Raw genomic sequence first — 5727 nt, 5'->3', positions numbered from 1 at the left:
AAACAAAGGGTCAAGTGAACCCAGAGTAAATAAGAATACAGAATTCTGAGAAACATAATTGATAATTTAACAATTATATATAGTCTTAAAAAAGAATACATATTTTAAAATATCCATTGAACATTTATAAAACTTGGTTATGTGCTAGACAGTAGAGAAAGATTTTTAAATTACAGAAAGTGGAAGTCATAGAGATTCCCATCCTCAGACCATAATATTATAAGACTAGAAATAAATTACAAAGGGATAATAATAAAAATAGTGATAAAACATTGGAAATAAAAGCACAAACAAACCAACACTACTAGTATTTAAAATAGCTTTTCAGTTTTAAACAGGAAATAAAAACCACAAATTTAGACTTCTTAATATTAATGAAAATGAGAACACTGCATAATAAAATCTATGGGAGATGGCCAAAACTGTGCCAGAGGAAATTTTGTAGCCTTAAATGTTTTAAAAATTAACAACAAAAAAAGAAAATAAATAAAAACTTGATGTGATTCTAAAGAATGAACTAAAAAAAATCGAAAAGAAGAAATGGATAATAAAGTTAAAATAGAAATTAATTAATCGATGGAAAAAACAAATAGTAAAATAGATCGTTAAGACCCTAAACCAGTTCTTTAAAAAGATGACTAGAATAAATTTCTGACAAATATAACCAATAAAAAGAAAGATAAAAAACCCATAGGAATGAACATTGGACTACAACCACAAAAATAAAGACAATTTCTAAAGTTATAAGAGAGTATGCAATAACACCTTAGGCTTAGATTAGGGGAAATGAAGTGCCCTGTGCAAAGCTCCTAGCATGTAGTGTGTCCACTCTTATGTGACCACAGGACAAAACAGAACTTGCCCCTCTCTGTCCGAAGCCCACAGCAGGATGGAGTGTCCCGGGAGACAGAGGCTGGGCCCTGCCTCCCACCAGGACGCTGACCTGCTTCTCCAGCAGGGTCTGGGAGCAGTCTCTGCTCTCTGCCCCTCGAAAGCAGCGCCTCCTCCATCTCAGCAAGCAAAGTTCTGTGCATTCTCTCACTCAAAGGGAGAGCTGGTGGAAACCCTTAGCAGGACCGGGACTTCACAGCCTGCTCCAGGGGTCCAGGTGGACCACTGAGTCTCCCATGGAGAAGGCTCATTCTCCTGAGGACCTTTGCAGCCCGAGCCCCGTGGCCCGACAAGGCCTTTGGGAGCAGCCTGGGCATGCTTTCTCGATACCGAGGCCCCTCAACTTCATTCCATGAGGGGAGAGAGAAGGGAAGACCTGGCTGTGAGCTCCGTGAGTTTGCTCAGGGCGTCTTGAAAGGCACTGAGCCATCTTGCAAAAATCCTCTCCATCTGCCTGTCCAGGACAACATGGGGCAACTATAGGAACAAAAAAGAAAGATGGAAATCATAGAGGAAAAAGAGGAGCTTTGGGTGAACCAAGGCCAGTCAGTGCCCAGGGCTTCCAGACCTCCTGGGATTTTGATCCCTCATTTCCCCAGAAGACTCTGGGGCAGGTTCTCTCCTTCACAGGGTGCCCCCCGCAACGGCTCTTACTCACCGTTTTTCCTGTCCGCTGGACTAGAATCCTCTGCCACCATCAGCCAAATGTTCGTGAGCCTCAGCTGGAGCCAGGGCAGCCAGGAGGCTGTGTGTGGGGGGTACCCCTGAAGCCAGGGCATGGTCTGGGGAGGCAGGGCTGACATCTTGGAGTGGTGAGTACCTTCTGGGCTAAGGAGCCTCCTCCCTGTGGTTCCTTTTTAAAATTTTTTAAAAAATAAACTATATTTTCAAGCAGTTTTAAGTTCACAGCAAAATCGAACAGAGCGTGGCGAGTTCCCCACCCCCACTCATGCCTCCCCCATTACCAACTCCCCGCTTCCCAAGAAGAGCAGAGTTGTTAAAACTGATGAACCCACAGAGCATTATGACCAAAGCCCATATTTCACATTGGGGTTCGCTCCTGGTGTCCGACCTTCTGTGGGTGTGCATAAGTGTGTAGCGGCCCGGTAGCATCATGCCCGGCCCTCTCTCTCTGCCCCAAACGGCCTTCGCGCTGCACCACGCATCCCTCCTTGCCCACTGGCGACCACCGGTCTTTCACCTGCCTCCATAGTTTTACTCTTTCTGTCACGTCGTGTCTTCGGAACCGTACAGTACAGGCCGCTCTTTCAGGTTGCCTTCTTTCACTCGGTCATGTGCATTTCCGGTTCCTCCCCGTCTTTTCATGGCTTGATAGGTCATTTCTCTTTAGCACCGAACAATATTCCATGGCCTGGATGCACCACGGTCTATTCCTCCGTTCACCTCCTGAAGGGCAACTCGGTTGCTTCTAAGTTCTGGAAATTACGAATAAAGACACTGTAAACATCCACGTGCAGGTTTTCATGTGGACAGGCCTTTTAATTCATTTGGGTCAATATCAAGGAGCACGATGACTAACTAACTGGTACGGGAAGAGGATGTTTGGTTTTGTACCGTGGTTCCTTTGTCGACATCTTTGTTGAGGTATACTTTACATACAGTGAAATTCCCCCATTTCAGGTGCATAGTTCAACGATTTTTGTTTAGTTGTTGCTTACATTTTAGAATATTTCTGTCGCCTCGGAAAGTTTCCTCATGCCTCTCGCAGTCGGTCTCCCCCTCCCCTAGCCCAGCCCCAGCCCCTGGAAGCTACTGATCTCTATAGTTTTGTCTTTTCTAGAATTTCATACACATGGAATCAATCATACAGAGTGGAGTTTTGGGGGACCGCTTCTTTCACTTAGACTGTTTCTGAGATCCATCCGTGTAGTTATATCTATTAATAACTTCCTTTTAATTGCTGATGAGTGTTGCCCTGTATGGATGTGCTTGCTTATTTGCTGACGGTTGATGGAAAGTGAGGTGGTTTCCTTTGGTTGGGGGCAGGGGCTGGAATTACACTGCTAGAAACAGTTGCATATAGGTCTTTGTGGCTGTGGCTTCTTTTCAAAGGGGAATGCAGGAATACCCCTGCCTCCACCCACCCTTCTACCTCGAGTCCTCTCAGAGTGAACAGGGAGATGATGAGGAAGTTGGAGGAGGCCAAAGGCATAAAGAAGAAGTGGCCCCAGAGCTGAGGCCCCTCCACACCTCCCTCACGGGATGGCCCGGAGGCTGCCAGAAACCTCTCTGCATTTGACCTTTCCTTCTCAGCCCGGCTCAGCCAGTCGCACTGAACAAAGGCCAGGGGCCAAGAGGGAAGCACGTGTTTATTTCCTCTTCACTCTGGCACTGGGAAAGCTGGGCTTGGTGTGCAGTGTGGGGTACGCTGGATGGGCTCCCTGCTGCCACAGGCTCACTGGTGTCATTCGTCATCCCCATCAGAATGGGGCCCATTTCCAGCATAGCCCATTAGCCCTCCCTCCTGCACCCCTCCATGGCTGTGCAGATCTAGGACTCTGGTCACGACCCAGAGCCCCCCACACCAGGCCCCTCAGAACCAGGGTCCCTTTGTGGATTTCGAAAGTTTTCACACGTGCTGTCTCCCGTGATCCCCACCCTACGTGAGGTGGAAGAGGCAGGCTGTGTTACTCAACTTGGCAGATGAACAGACTGCGGCTCAGCGAAGCCAGGTGGCTGGCATAAAATGGCAGAGCCTCTAAACTCACCTGCATCCACCCTCCATACAGCAAGCCTCACCGGCTTCACTTTCCACTCAAAGGTCTGGCTGTCACTCTTAGATGAAGACAGGGAACACATGAACTCTGGAATTCTTACAGCACAATACACAACTGAGTAACTCAACGGAATTTTAATTATTCACATAACATGTGTACTATGCACCAGGTATAGATAAAGAACTTTACAAATATTAACTCATTTCTCCCCATAACTACCCTAATGAAGCAGGAACAATTATCACCCCCCTTTTATAGATGAGGAAACGAGTCACAGACAGAGTAAACAACTGGCCTAGGGCCACATAGCTAAGAGGCCAGAGAGCCAGAAGGTGACCCATATTGCTAGCCACCGCATTCTGCTGCCCATGGATTTTTCTGTTTACTTGTTTCATTTTCCAGCCATTAATTTTAACAGTTTAATTGAGGTATAATTCAATGGTATGATTTAATTTAAAAATGTACTTATTTTAAGTGTACAATTAAATGGCTTCAGCAAATTTACAGAACTAGGCAACCACTACAACAAACCAATTTTAGACATTTCCATCATCCCTCAAAACATCCTTTATGTTCATTTGCAATCACTGTTTGTTTCGACCTCTAGCCCAGGGCAACCACTAATCTACTTTCTATCTCTGTCAATTTGCCTCTTCTGAAAATTTCGTATAAATTGAATTACACAATATGCAGTCTTCGAGTCAGGCTTCTTTCCCTTCCGCCAATGTTTTTAAGGTTGATCCATGTTGCAGCGTGCGTCAGCACTTCATTCCTTTTGATTGCTGACTAATATTCCGTCGTGTGGCCATCTCACATTTTGTCTTTCCATTCACCAGCTGATGGTGGTTTTGAGGGTTTCCACTTTTTGGCTATGATAAATAAAGCTGCTGTGAGCATTTGTGTACCAGTCTTGTGTGGACTTATGCTTTACTTTCTCTTTGGGTATATTTCTAGGAGTGCAATTGCTGGGTCATCTAGCAAATTTATGTTCAATTTTTTAAGAAAAATGCCAATTTTTTTTTCCCCCAAGATGCTGAGAATTTTCCATTCCTATGTCCATGGAGTTTATAGTCTATGAGGCCAGGGCTTCAATCCTAGGGCTGCCCACATGACCAGACAGAGCCTACTCGGAGTCCTAGACCATCTGCGCGGTGAAACGTGGCCCTCGGGGGGCACTGGGTGGAGCTCAGCCTCTCGGCTTCTCTTGATGGTCTTAAGAAATCTGTAGACAAGACGTCAGCTGTTTACTTTCTAATCTAAAAAATCACCCCTTGGGACCGAGGGCACTTCTTAGGGGAAAATCAGCAAAGTGGCTATTAAATCAAAAGGAAAAACAGACACACGTGCGCATGCACGCATGCGCAAACACATGCACACACAGAAGTCAGGGGAGATCTCCCCAGAGACAGCAAACCGACTTGAGGAAGCAAGTCACATACTCCATAGGTCTGGCTCTCACCATCAGTCGCGAGCAATATACAAAGGCTGATACTGTTGTCAGTGCCAGGGTGATTCCAGCATCTCCCAAATCTTGTAAGATAACAAGGCCACAAGACCACCTGGTACCAGATGACACACAACCGGCCATGACGCAGACACAGGTGTGCAAGTCACTGCTTCTGCTCTCAAGTAGCTCAGCCTCCTGGAAGGTACAGACCCTCAGTGACTGAACTGGGCTGAATGGTGTCCTCCAAAATTCATGTCCACCTGGGACCTGTGAATGGGACCTATTTAGAAATAGGATCTTCGCAGGTGTAATTAAGGCAAAATGAGGTTATACACTGAATTAAGTTGGGCCCTAATCCGATGACGGTTGTCCTTACAAGAAGAGGGAAATTTGGACAGAGACACAGAGAAGACACACAGGGAGGTGACCATGTGAAGACAGAAGCCTATTGGAGTGATGCGGCCACAAGCCCTGGAACTCGGAGGATTGCCAGCGACCACTAGAAGCTGGAAGAAGCAAAGGCCTCTGAGAGAACAGGTGGCTCTGCCTACACCTTGATTTCAGACTTCTGGCCTCCAGAACTGGGAGGAAATACATTTCTGTGGTTTAAAGCTCTCTAGTTTGTAGCATTTTGTTACAGCTGTCCTAGGA

Source organism: Pteropus vampyrus, unplaced genomic scaffold (genome assembly GCF_000151845.1).
Source record: "Pteropus vampyrus isolate Shadow unplaced genomic scaffold, Pvam_2.0 Scaffold28, whole genome shotgun sequence".
NCBI lineage: Eukaryota > Metazoa > Chordata > Mammalia > Chiroptera > Pteropodidae > Pteropus > Pteropus vampyrus.
This window is presented reverse-complemented; position numbering follows the sequence as displayed.